General features: G+C 46.6%; 1 non-coding gene across 1 annotated transcript; it reads right to left on the reverse strand.

The window, feature by feature from the left end:
• On the reverse strand, positions 1–72 carry Trnah-gug. Its single transcript has one exon. It is a non-coding gene; the product is annotated as a tRNA-His (tRNA).
• Positions 73–13794: the final 13722 nt, after the last annotated feature.

Here is a 13794-nt window from a genome sequence, read left to right on the forward strand (position 1 = left end):
TGCCGTGACCAGGATTCAAACCTGGGTTATTGCGGCCACAACGCAATGTCCTAACCACTAGACGATCACGGCCATGGCCACGGAGGCGCCCGCGAAGGCAGCTGGCTGCAATGCAAGTGGCGATACCCAGCAAAGCCTAGGCCAAGGTGTACGCCACAGCAGTGTCAGACACGGTCTCCATCACATGTATACGAGCAAATGAACGTGCCTGCGCTGTCAGGGCACTAACTGCAGTGGTTAGCTGCATTCACCTCCGTGGCAATGTCTTGCAGTCCTCCAAGCCTCTTGACTACAGGTACCGGTATGTGGCTCGATAACAAGTGGATAGACGCCGCATCTCTCTCGCCGTCAGGTGTTGCCGCGAGTCATACTTAACGTAGCTTTCTGCACGCGTCAGCGTAGCGTCAGTCGAGCAAAAGAGGAGCAACAAAATACGCGCATTTCCGGTCTCGACAAGTCGCATAAGAGGAGCAACAAAATACGCGAATTTCCGGTACAGGGGATCGAACTCGGGCCTCCTGGGTGAGAGCCAGGCATCCTAGCCACTAGACTACACCAGATTACGATGCCACTGTGCCTCCAGCGAACGCAGCAACCATCCACGATTAACTGACGACAAATATAAAAAATCCACTCCCGCACGTTATAGAACGGCATGCTCTGGACGCATTTCGTGGAGACGAACGCCAGCAATGATGAGAGCAAAAGGCGCATACAAATCCTGCTGCTGCACCACGTACCGTTCTACAATTCACGAAGCAGACGCTCACGCCTTGTTGTGCTGTTCCCTTTGCGGGCAATGAGTGCAGCTGTCTTCGACGCAGGAAAAATTACACGTTTGGCAGCTTTGGGATTCGAACCCACGCCTCCGAAGAGACTGGTGCCTGAAACCAGCGCCTTAGACCTTTTTTTTTTTTTTTACGGTCAGCCCAACTCCCCTCATAGCCCGGCCTTGCGCTCCCCATAAAACCGTCTTTGGCGAGCTTCTGTGGCTGTACTTTTAGGTGATGTAGCTCTCCCGTTAACAATGAATGTGAGTGTCTCCCGTTGAACCAGATATTCCTGGGTAGGATCAAGTGGTACTTCCGTATGGTCCAATACTTGGAAACACATATGCCAATGAAAATGAATAAATCCCTCCGTACGGATGCAACGGAAGGTATTGTACGCAGCTAACAGCAACACATACAAAGAAACAAAGGAAAAACTCCCTAGATGAACTAGTAGGAAACAAGAATCTTAACTTCAAATTAAAATAATTCAACCTGTGCGTCATTTAAAAGAATCATGTTGAGAAATGAAGGAGTGCAACATCATGTCCCTCGTAATGAAGCCATATCTGGAAATCACTACGTCAACCAACTTGAAACTGAAAACGCCGATTGACCACCTCGGTCATTTCCACGCGGCAGTAGCAAGAAAAGAATATACACATATGAAAATACACAAAGAAAACACATTGACGGCAATATGTAACATAAAAAAATGGTACAATGGGTTAGGCAAGGCACATACCGACAGTAAATTTCATAAGAGAACACAAAGCACCATACTGCAAGCGAAGTCAGTGCAACTGAATAAAATAATGGAAAGCAAAAAGCGTCCACCGCTAAAAAAAATTAAGCAATAGAACGTCGTCCACTCGACGATTAACAGAAAAGAAAGGATGAAGTAAAACTAAGAAAGGCATCAAGGTGCGCACGACAGTAAATTTCGGCCGGCAACACATACACAACATTAGGTAGACAAACAATCTAATTTTTTTCGTTACGTTACGTTCCTGTCTCGATCTGTTCACGTCATGGACGGGACAGTGTAACTGTGTATAAGGAATTAATCAAAATCAAGAATAATTCAAACTCGTGTTGAATACATGAGATAGAGCAGCATTCAAAAAATTGGAAAAAGTCTCGAATTAAGGTGCACGGACGCGTTCGGTATTATGTTCACTCCAAAGGTAAGTAACGAAGTCCAGTTTATCAGTCAATCCGAGAGAAAACATGGACTGAATGGTGTGTCCAATAATCCAAATTGTGGCATTGCGTTTGGCCACAGGGTAAGCCTTACTGCGGCACCATGGCGTCTGTCGTGGTCACATGATGCGTAGCCACTCTGTTAATCAAGCGTACCATATCACATGCAGTGTCCCAGACAGCGCTGAATTTGCGCCATACAAAGCGATGTTCAAGAGTGTCCTCTTCAGCACACATTTCACAAGCACTGGACTGAATAAGATGGATGGACTGTAATTTTGAGTTTGTCGAAATAGTACGGTTCACTAATTTGTACCACGTCGCACGTACTTCCGCCGGGACGACCTTAGATGCAATGTTTTTACACACGGTATTCCAGTCGTACTGCGGTAGCTGTCGTTCCCACTTATTCTTCGATGGATTCCCGCGAAGAGCTATTATGATTTCACTGACTGTGCGTCCACGGACATCGCTACTAACAACGTAACTACCACAAAGGTAGAAGTGGCGCACATAATTTAACGTATAAGGAATATCAGGAACAAAAACTGGAGCAGTCACTGAATGTGGTCGATATTTTGCAAACCAAACCGCCGTCACACTACGAGGCCCTTTTTCAACCACCGCAGTAGTCCGTCGAAAGAACAACGCCGCACATTTTGCGTGGAGATCAACCAGACCCAGCCCCCCTCCGTCACGCTCAAAGTGCACGTTTCCATGGACACTTTAAAAATATTGCCTTTCCACAACAGCCAGTAGACTGCGTGTTTGATGGCACGTTCAAGTTTTTTCGGCAGTGGCAGAATCTGGGCCAAGTACCACGCTTTGGCAAGTATACAGGTATTTATGAGGAACACTTTTTCGCCAAGCGCCAGGTTCCTGACAGCGTGGATTTTCGCCAGGGCACGAATCTGACGAAGCGTCGTGCGCCAGTTTAGCGCCGCCATCCTTCGGTGGTCGTCCGTCAGGACAATTCCCAGAACTTTGTACTGAGGTTTAATACAGTACCAGTGACGGTGGACAGCGCGCATGCGCGGCGTGAGGGGGGTCAGAGCCGTCTTATGAGTACTAACTACCGCCCCAGTCGCTGCCGGTATAGCGATGTCGTTTTGAATGTCATTGGCAACCGCAAGTAGAGTATCGCTGAGAACATTGAATAACTTGAGATAAAATTCTACCGGTATCCCGTCCACACCGGGAAATTTTCCCCGCGGACTACCGTTAACAGCCTCCCTTAGTTCCTCAAGAGTGAAGGTTGCGTTAAGATGATCTCTATCGGTGCGGCTCAAAACATTGGGGGTCCATTGCAGGAGCCGCCGCATCGCGCCAGGAACCACAGCGACATCGTTGAAAAGAGACGCTAAGTGCGCAGAAATTTCCCGTTCGACTTGGCCCGCGTCAGAGGTTTTTGTGCCATCACGTGTGACCCAAGTATCAATGCGTAACTTCGCGCGCCTCCTTCTCTCCCTGTTTAGATGGTACACAGATAAGGCCTCCCCGCCCACGACACCCACCGGCTGACTTCGAATAACCGAACCGTCACTGTTCTGCCGCAGCTAGTGGAATAGTTTGGCCTTTAACTGCTTAAGAGCAGGAAGAAGTTCGGGCTGGGCTGGAACTCGCTGGGCGAGATCACGCAGACAACTTTGATAAAATCGCGCTGTCTCACGACGCCAATGCGCAGCTTCGCGGCTAAAATTAATTAAAAATGCCCTTATAGCCGGCTTAACAACCTTCACCCACCACTCAAGGGTGCTGCGTGCAGCAGGCTTGGCCTGCAAGAGCCTTTGCCACATGAGGTAAACTTTCGATTAAAATGTACATCACTTAAAGGGCTGCAATTAAATTTCCACAACGTTTTCCGACCAGGAATACGGGGAAGAGATAAAATGAGTCGACATACATAACCACAGTGATCAGAAAAATAATTGGATGAACTTCTGCCTCTAAAACATTAGTCACAAGCGGGGACGACACATAAATCCTGTCAAGACGACTGTGGCCCGTGGGATAAAAATAGGTAAACTCCGTTGTGTGAGGATGGAGCATACGCCACGTATCTCGGAGCCGGAGGCCATCAGCTAGAGCAGAAAGTCACGGACACCTTTTTGGTCTAGGCTCCTGGTACCTGTCGTCTATAACAGCATTAAAATCTCCGCCAACAACTAAGTTGTCCCGATTGCGGTGAGGAAAATGACAGAAGTCCTGAGCATAAAATCTGTTCCTTGCAGGCGTGCTACCAGAAGGGGTATAAACATTAACAAAAACAAAACCATTAACAGTACACGCAATAGCGCGGCCATTCGGCAAACTGTCATACTTTGTACGTCATAACCAGAACGGACTAAAATCACTGTGCCTGTTCCTTCCAATGATACTACGTTATCAACAACAATGAAATCTGTAAAATTAGCAAAAAACGACAAGGCGTCTCGCGTAACCTCTTGTAAAAAAGCTAGATGACAATTATTGGTGCGTAAAAAAACGTGCAGGGCGGACACCTTGTACTGACTACGCATTTTATTTACATTAACAGTAACAACATTCCACTGACGTGGATCAGACGCCATACGGAGATAAAAAACACAAAATAAACAAACATATAACAGGAAAACCTACATTACCAGTTAGATTGTGCGCCGCACCACGTAGAAACAGAATAGACAGTTTATGCACGGGGTTGAATCCCGCCGGACGAAGTGGCCGTGCGGCTCTAGGCGCTGCAGTCTGGAACCGCGAGACTGATACGGTCGCAGGTTCGAATCCTGCCTCGGGCATGGGTGTATGTGATGTCCTTAGGTTAGTTAGTTTTAACTAATTCTAAGTTCTAGGGGACTGATGACCTCAGAAGTTGAGTCCCATAGTGCTCAGAGCCATTAGAACCATTTGGTTGAGTCCCGTCATCCTTTTCCTCCACATCCTCCGACCAATCCAGCCGGTCACGGGGAGGAGGGTGCTGGGGCACGCCCTCAAACTTTATAGGCGCGTCTTTTGGAGATCTGGACGCCGTCGTGGCGGAGGAAACTGAGGAAGGCGTCGACCCAGGGTCACGCACCGACGTATGAGTGCATCGAGGGTGTGGGTCGTTAGATTTTCGTTTGACAGGCATTTGAGCAGATGGCGCAGTACAGGTCGTGTCCGTGGCCAAATCAACGTCCGTTTCCGAACCCAGCGTGCTCAAAATGTCTTTAAGCCGGCGAACAGCCACGTCACGCTTACTGTCGGCACGAGTGGTTTTCTTTGCGGGCTGACTGCGAGAAGCGTGTCGTTGCTGGCCGCGGCCCGACGTCGACGCCGGCCGGGAAGCAACGTCAACACGCTGCGTGGTCCGCTGCGAATCTTGCTGTGTCGGTTGGGACTTGGAGGGCACGACGGCCCGAGGACCGGAGACGGACTGCGAACCCGTCTGGAAAAGGAACCAGATTCCAACCGATCAGAACTACTGGCACAGCGCAAACGCTGAGGGTTGCTATTTCTGTCAGTATTCCTCTCGCGTCGCAGTTTGGGGTCCTCTTGAAGCGAAAAACTCTCGTTGCGGTGGCCAGTAACATGGTCGGAAGTAGCCACACTCGCGGACACAGCACGCGGGGCGGGTTCTGATCGTGACAGCGTCACATCTTCCATGACCGAGTCCGATACTTGCACAGAGCCTACTGATGTAGCGGATTCTAATACTGATGGCGTCACAACGTCCAGAACAGACAATGAAGCCGTACGTATCGCAGCTTCCTGGACTGGACTAGATTCTGTTAATGGCACGCGTTCCGGAACGACTTCTGAAACTGTCTGTTGCGCACTCACGGAAACGTCCTACGTCGAAATCACATTTTACGAAGGAGAACTGACAGTCACTTATGATACAACGCTATTTATTGGCAAAGAGGGTGAGGTGTCCATTTCAGAAGCGTCCGCCGTTACGGCGGTGTCCTCAGCGCGTCGCGCATCGCGGTGGTTGGAACCAGTGGCGACTGCGGCCGACGTCATCTCGTCTTGACTACTGCCACGTGGCAGCTGTACCGGCCGCCTACGCGCGGGACAGTCCTGCCGGAAATGACCAGTACTATTACAAAAAGAACACGTCTGCAGCTGACCGCTGTACGTTATGAACGCGCGTTGTCCTTTAATATAAACAAAAGAAGGAATATGTTTCTTCACTATCATTTTTACACTTCGGATACCGTCATCCACTTGTGGAAGATAAGCAGCCGAACATTTTTCCTTTGACACCGACAACACAGTACCGTAAGGTGTCAAAGCACGGGAAATCGTTTCGTTCCTCATTTCAAAAGATAAATTGAAAACACGCACAGTTCGTATACCAAAACCGGCGTTAGACAACACATTACTAATCCTGGCATCAAAGTGCTTAAATTGTCGCACACCGTCATTAGCCGTTACAAGAGAGTCACACATTTCGGGAGTTGGCAACTTCAAAAACAGAGAGTTCAAAAAGGAATCCAATAGTAAACCAAGAACGTCACTGTCCGTTAATTTCAAATCCTCGCGAAGCCATTTATGAATTTCGAAGGCGGACGGCCGATTTACCGATCGACCAAAGGCGCATTGAATGTTATTTTGACGATCCTCGGAATCACCGTGATGCTTGGTACTCACTCCAGTAAAGAATACAGCACAGATGAAGAAACCGCCGCCGCCACGAAGCACCCGTAAACACCGCCCGACACGCCGCAGCGAGTGCGCGGTGTGCAGGAGCCCACGACTCCGAAGAGACTGGTGCCTGAAGTCAGCTCCTTAGGCCACTTATTTTATTTTTTTATTTTATTTTATTTTATTTTATGTCGTCGTTTCAGAATTTACGTGGTTTGCTGTTGACACTGAATCAGCGCACCGCAGGCTTAATAATCGAGCTCGACACACTGAAGAAAAAGAATAATTTTAGCAGAGCGTGTTTACGATCCTAGGACATCTGGGTTCGGGACACACCACGCTTCCACTTTTTTTTCGCTCTCCCAACTTTCTTTTTTTAATTTTTTTTTTTATGTTTTCACTGTCAGACCAGCGTCGGCAAAGAGGGCAGGGACCAATAATTCTGAGGCCTGAAATCAATTCCTCCCCCTACCTGTTACCTTGTAGCGGTATTTTTTATTTGTTGCCTGCTTTTGTTTTAATTATTTATGCCTATCTTGGCTAGGGCATCGGCCTTGCCGCAGTGGATACACCGGTTGCCGTGAGATCACCGAAGATAAGCGCTGTCGGGCGTAGTCGGCACTTGGATGGGTGACCATCCAGTCTGCCATGCACTGTTGACATTTTTCGGGGTGAACTCAGCCTCGTGATGCCAATTGAGGATCTTCTCGACCGCATAGGAGCGGCTTCGGTCAAGAATACCAGCTTACGACTGGGAGAGCAGTGTGCTCACCCCACGCCCCCCTCCTATCCGCATCCTCCACCGAGGATAACACGGCGATCGGAAGGCCCCTGCAGGCCACTCGTGGCCTGAAGACGGAGTGCTATCTTGGCTAGGCTTGGTAATTGGAACAAGTGGAATTGAAGTGCTTTTTGAGGATAATCACAAAATAAATAAATTTCTTCCCTTAATAAATGTGAAAAATAAATTTCAATACTTCCTTCATTTGTTGCTGCATTAATTAGTGGTTAAAATTGAACGATGAGCTGAATCATATAGCTTCTTTGGTTCTTACTTTTTTTACATAAATTAGATGCGTTTATTTGCTCTTAGTTGTCAGCCGATGCCCAGTCGTTCAAAGTCTACTTTGAGCATGTTGTCATATGTCTTTGTATGTCCTGGATACTTAACTATTCTACCATATTTATTTTTCATGTACATACGAAAATCAATTATGTTGTCGATCCCTAAGTTATTAATGATATAGCTAACGTATTTTCCCATTAACCAATGAATTTAGTTGGTTTTGGTTGCAGAAAAATACTGTATCTGTGGCCTGAGTAGTATCAGAGGCTGAAAATTGTCTGTGGATGATCTTGTCAGGAAAGCCAATTGGTCTCTTAACCATTTCCAGTTCTGCATCTGCCCAGCACACGTAAATCTGTGTACTGTCGTGTCAGTTAGATTACATCGGAGACAAACGTTAGTTTGGCTAATCCCATTTGAGTGTAAGCGTTCGTAGGTGCCAACTATATTGTTGATCGATTTTTAACAGGCTGTTTTCACATCGGATGATAGACCACACAGGTTAATATTCTTCCAAATAGTTACGCAGTCGAAATTCTTACGTTTTCCCTCTATTTTGTTCTTCCCCTCGTTTTTCTTTCTGAGACACAGAATGGCTCGGGCCGTTAACTGCCGCAAATTAGTTATTTCGCTACTGATATAACTCAGGTCGATGAAGTACGTTCGCACATGACGAAGACGGGGATTGATTTTTTGCACGTCGACTGGCGCGTAGAGACTTGCATGTCTAAGAATTTCAAATAACTTAGTAGTAATGCTTGTAGCGTTTTCGTTGAGAAGACTAGCGGTCCGTTTGAGGCAAAGAGCAGAGGCCTTGCTTTGATGTCAGCTAGTCCCAGTCCTCCATTTCTGGGATCTAGGGTAGCTGTTCTCCCGTCCACTCTGAACACTTCACCTCGCCATAGGTAGTTAGTGACGGTTAGCATTATCTTAAAGTTCGGTGCAGGTTTTCTCTGGTGGCTCCTTGAATGTGTCCGGATGTAGTTTTCCGATTAATGGTTATCATTTTTATTGGCCACGTAGTCAGAGTCGTCCCAAGTGATTTGCACTGAGTGACCGGTGTTGCCCAGGTGACGGTAATGTGTTGAAAACCACGCATGTTTAGAAGTCTGCTCATATTGTCTACATCTACATCTACATTTATACTCCGCAAGCCACCCAACGGTGTGTGGCGGAGGGCACTTTACGTGCCACTGTCACTACCTCCCTTTCCTGTTCCAGTCGCGTATGGTTCGCGGGAAGAACGACTGTCTGAAAGCCTCCGTGCGCGCTCTAATCTCTCTAATTTTACATTCGTGATCTCCTCGGGAGGTATAAGTAGGGGGAAGCAATATATTCGATACCTCATCCAGAAACGCACCCTCTCGAAACCTGGCGAGCAAGCTACACCGCGATGCAGAGCGCCTCTCTTGCAGAGTCTGCCACTTGAGTTTATTAAACATCTCCGTAACACTATCACGGTTACCAAATAACCCTGTGACGAAACGCGCCGCTCTTCTTTGAATCTTCTCTATCTCCTCCGTCAGACCGATCTGGTACGGATCCCACACTGATGAGCAATACTCAAGTATAGGTCGAACGAGTGTTTTGTAAGCCACCTCCTTTGTTGATGGACTACATTTTCTAAGCACTCTCCCAATGAATCTCAACCTGGTACCCGCCTTACCAACAATTAATTTTATATGATCATTCCACTTCAAATCGTTCCGCACGCATACTCCCAGATATTTTACAGAAGTAACTGCTACCAGTGTTTGTTCCGCTATCATATAATCATACAATAAAGGATCCTTCTTTCTATGTATTCGCAATACATTACATTTGTCTATGTTAAGGGTCAGTTGCCACTCCCTGCACCAAGTGCCTATCCGCTGCAGATCTTCCTGCATTTCGCTACAATTTTCTAATGTTGCAACTTCTCTGTATACTACAGCATCATCCGCGAAAAGCCGCATGGAACTTCCGACACAATCTACTAGGTCATTTATATATATTGTGAAAAGCAATGGTCCCATAACACTCCCCTGCGGCACGCCAGAGGTTACTTTAACGTCTGTAGACGTCTCTCCATTGAGAACAACGTGCTGTGCTCTGTTTGCTAAAAACTCTTCAATCCAGCCACACAGCTGGTCTGATATTCCGTAATCTCTTACTTTGTTTATCAGGCGACAGTGCGGAACTGTATCGAACGCCTTCCGGAAGTCAAGAAAAATAGCATCTACCTGGGAGCCTGTATCTAATATTTTCTGGGTCTCATGAACAAATAAAGCGAGTTGGGTTTCACACGATCGCTGTTTCCGGAATCCATGTTGATTCCTACATAGTAGATTCTGGGTTTCCAAAAACGACATGATACTCGAGCTCCCGACACGCTGCAGTACTTTTTAATGAGCAGTTCTAATTTGGAAATCTCAGCAGTGTTCCGCAATACTACACCTACATCATAAGCGTAGGTATTGATGACTGTTTTGTGAACTGCTAGCGTAATTCCTATTAGATTGGCGTGAAGCGTGCGGAGTAGCGGCTCTAAGGAAAAGACGAATAGAAGCATGGAAAGCGGGCTTCCCTGAGGAACGCCACGTCGTATCTGGATCTGCTTAGTTCGCTGGCAGTTGGCAGCGACACTTGCGCTGATGCCCGTCGCGGCGTCCGTAACCACACTGAGGGCTCGTTCGTCAAAGCCTATTCTCCTCATAGTTGCAAAAAGGAACCTGTGATCCAACCGGTCAAAAGCTTTGTGAAAATCGATGAAACAGAGTGCACATTTGATATTCGTCATAGAGGCTATTCTTCTGATGTGAGAGAATCTGCCGGTTTAGAGTTGTTGACCAGGGGACGCCCGACAAACAGGCTTCAGACAGGGCAAATGCTGCACGTCACAGGTGCTAAAATTAACGCAACACACAGAGGATGGGTTCGAGAACAGGAAGAATACCGGGACTGTCTTCCTAGACCTATCAGCAGCCTACGACACAGTCAACCACCGACTGCTCCTGGGGAAAATATACGCAATGAGTAGGGACTACAGACTAGCCTTACTGATTGGAAACCTACTCCAGAATCGAAGATTCTTCGTGGATTTTCAGGGACAGAGAAGCCGGTGGAGGATACAGAAAAATGGCCTCCCCCTCGGAAGCGTACTGGCCCCCACCTGGCAGGATTGCCATTGCCGGGAGTCCTGATGCCCCAGGGAGATGGGCATCTACTCCTTGGCATACATGGGGAGTAAACGGCGCAGGCATCAGCAGAGCGATCCCTGTGTTGCAGGGGGCTACAACCAACAGGGTACATGGCGGCCCCACCACAACGGACTGGCTACCGTGCTGGATATTAGGTGACATTTAGTCCATGGTCGCTATCAGTGCAGGAAGTGGCACTGCACATTGCATGGCGGAAACTGCACGCAGGAATGTATCCATGCCCAAGAGATGTAGAGCAGGCAGGACTGCAATGCAACGACGAATAAGCTGGCTAAAGTTCTCAACGCAAGATGGACACAATGCACCAAGTAAGGCGCCCTTTCCCAATCGGCTCACTCTTCGGAAAAATTTTGCGATATGGAGGTCAAACCCAACAGGGGACCATCACATAAGGCCGAAACGTTTGAGACTCCTTTTAGTTACCTCTTACGAGAGGCAGGAATACAGCGGGCCTATTCTTACCCCCGAACCCGCAGGGGGGTTTTATTCTGTATCTTAAGTCATTGTATAATTGTTGGGTGACTTGGCACGGCAAAAGGTTCCATACTTCGAAGCAAAAAGTCGTCCAGCTCTATCCACCGTCGTCCTCAAATGGTTCAAATCGCTCTAAGCACTATGGGACTTAACATCTGGGGTCATCAGTCCCCTAGACTTAGAACTACCTAAACCTAACTAATCTAAGGACATCAGACACATCCATGTCCGAGGCAGGATTCGAACCTGCTAGCATAGCAGCCGCGTGGTCCCGGACTGAAACGCCTGGAATCGCTCGACCATAGTGGCCGGCCCGTCTTCTTCGGGTACGAAGTCCGATCTTAAACACAAAGAGAAAAAACACAGATAAAAAAACATGAACGGACCTTTAACAAAAAAAAAGCCACGTTCAACCGTCGAGAGTTTGTATAATATGCATTATTCATTACTATAATTCATTGTATTGTCTCGATCCACGAACGAATGAAACGAAAAACAAAAATTAAATTGGCGGCCCTGACAGGACGCATTGTTATATGTACTATATTGTCTTCAGTTTTGTTACATGTGTATTGGATACTACAAACTGGATGTGAGACCAATGAAATACATTGAAGAAAGACGAATTGTATGTCGACACCTGAAATTACGCTGCAATCGTGGAAACAAGGTAAGGCACCGCATCTTTACATCAGCAATCTTGCCCAAGCGCTATCACAATTTTCCGTTTCCGTAGCAGTGATTTTAGGCTACAACGCGGTTTCCAAAATTATTTTCATTATTCATACTGTGCAACAATACAGATTTATCAGGTCAAAATATTACAGATTTTAGTTCTGTGCGATGTAATATGGCGTGCAGCCATTAGTGTTAAAAATTCCACCTTTACTTACGATAATCATTTTCTTGTTCGCACACTGTCGCACAGAGAGATTAATTTTTACATTTATTCTGAATTACACATCATCATCATCATCATCATCCTTTAAGACTGATTATGCCTTTCAGCGTTCAGTCTGGAGCATAGCCCCCCTTATACAGTTCCTCCATGATCCCCTATTCAGTGCTAACATTGGTGCCTCTTCTGATATTAAACCTATTACTTCAAAATCATTCTTAACCGAATCCAGGTACCTTCTCCTCGGTCTGCCCCGACTCCTCTTACCCTCTACTGCTGAATCCATTAGTCTCTTGGGTAACCTTGCTTCTCCCATGCGTGTAACATGACCCCAGCATCTAAGCCTGTTCGCCCTGACTGCTACATCTATAGAGTTCATTCCCAGTTTTTCTTTGATTTCCTCATTGTGGACACCCTCCTGCCATTGTTACCATCTACTAGTACCTGCAATCATTCTAGCTACTTTCATATCCGTAACCTCAACCTTGTTGATAAGGTAACCTGAATCCACCCAGCTTTCGCTCCCATACAACAAAGTTGGTCGAAAGATTGAACGGTGCACAGATAACTTAGTCTTGGTACTGACTTCCTTCTTGCAGAAGAGAGTAGATCGTAGCTGAGCGCTCACTGCATTAGCTTTGCTACACCTCGCTTCCAGTTCTTTCACTATGGTGCCATCCTGTGAGAATATGCATCCTAAGTACTTGAAACTGTCCACTTGTTCTAACTTTGTTCCTCCTATTTGGCACTCAATCCGTTTATATCTCTTTCCCACTGACATTACTTTCGTTTTGGAGATGCTAATCTTCATACCATAGTCCTTACATTTCTGATCTAGCTCTGAAATATTACTTTGCAAACTTTCAATCGAATCTGCCATCACAACTAAGTCATCCGCATATGCAAGACTGCTTATTTTGTGTTCACATATCTTAATCTCACCCAGCCAGTCTATTGTTTTCAACATATGATCCATAAATAATATGAACAACAGTGGAGACAGGTTGCAGCCTTGTCTTACCCCTGAAACTACTCTGAACCATGAACTCATTTTACCGTCAACTCTAACTGCTGCCCGACTATCCATGTAAAGACCTTTAATTGCTTGCAAAAGTTTGCCTCCTATTCCATAATCTTGTAGAACAGACAATAACTTCCTCCTAGGAACCCGGTCATATGCCTTTTCTAGATCTATAAAGCATAGGTACAATTCCCTGTTCCACTCATAACACTTCTCCATTATTTGCCGTAAGCTAAAGATCTGGTCTGACAGCCTCTAAGAGGCCTAAACCCACACTGATTTTCATCCAATTGGTCCTCAACTAATACTCGCACTTTCCTTTCAACAATACCTCAGAAGATTTTACCCACAACGCTGATTAAAGAGATACCTCTGTAGTTGTTACAATCTTTTCTGTTTCCATGTTTAAAGATTGGTGTGATTACTGCTTTTGTCCAGTCTGATGGAACCTGTTCCGACTCCCAGGCCATTTCAATTATCCTGTGTAGCCATTTAAGACCTGACATTCCACTGTATTTGATGAGTTCCGACTTAATTTCATCCACCGCAGCCGC

This window comes from Schistocerca piceifrons, chromosome 1, assembly GCF_021461385.2.
Source record: "Schistocerca piceifrons isolate TAMUIC-IGC-003096 chromosome 1, iqSchPice1.1, whole genome shotgun sequence".
NCBI classification, from domain to species: domain Eukaryota; kingdom Metazoa; phylum Arthropoda; class Insecta; order Orthoptera; family Acrididae; genus Schistocerca; species Schistocerca piceifrons.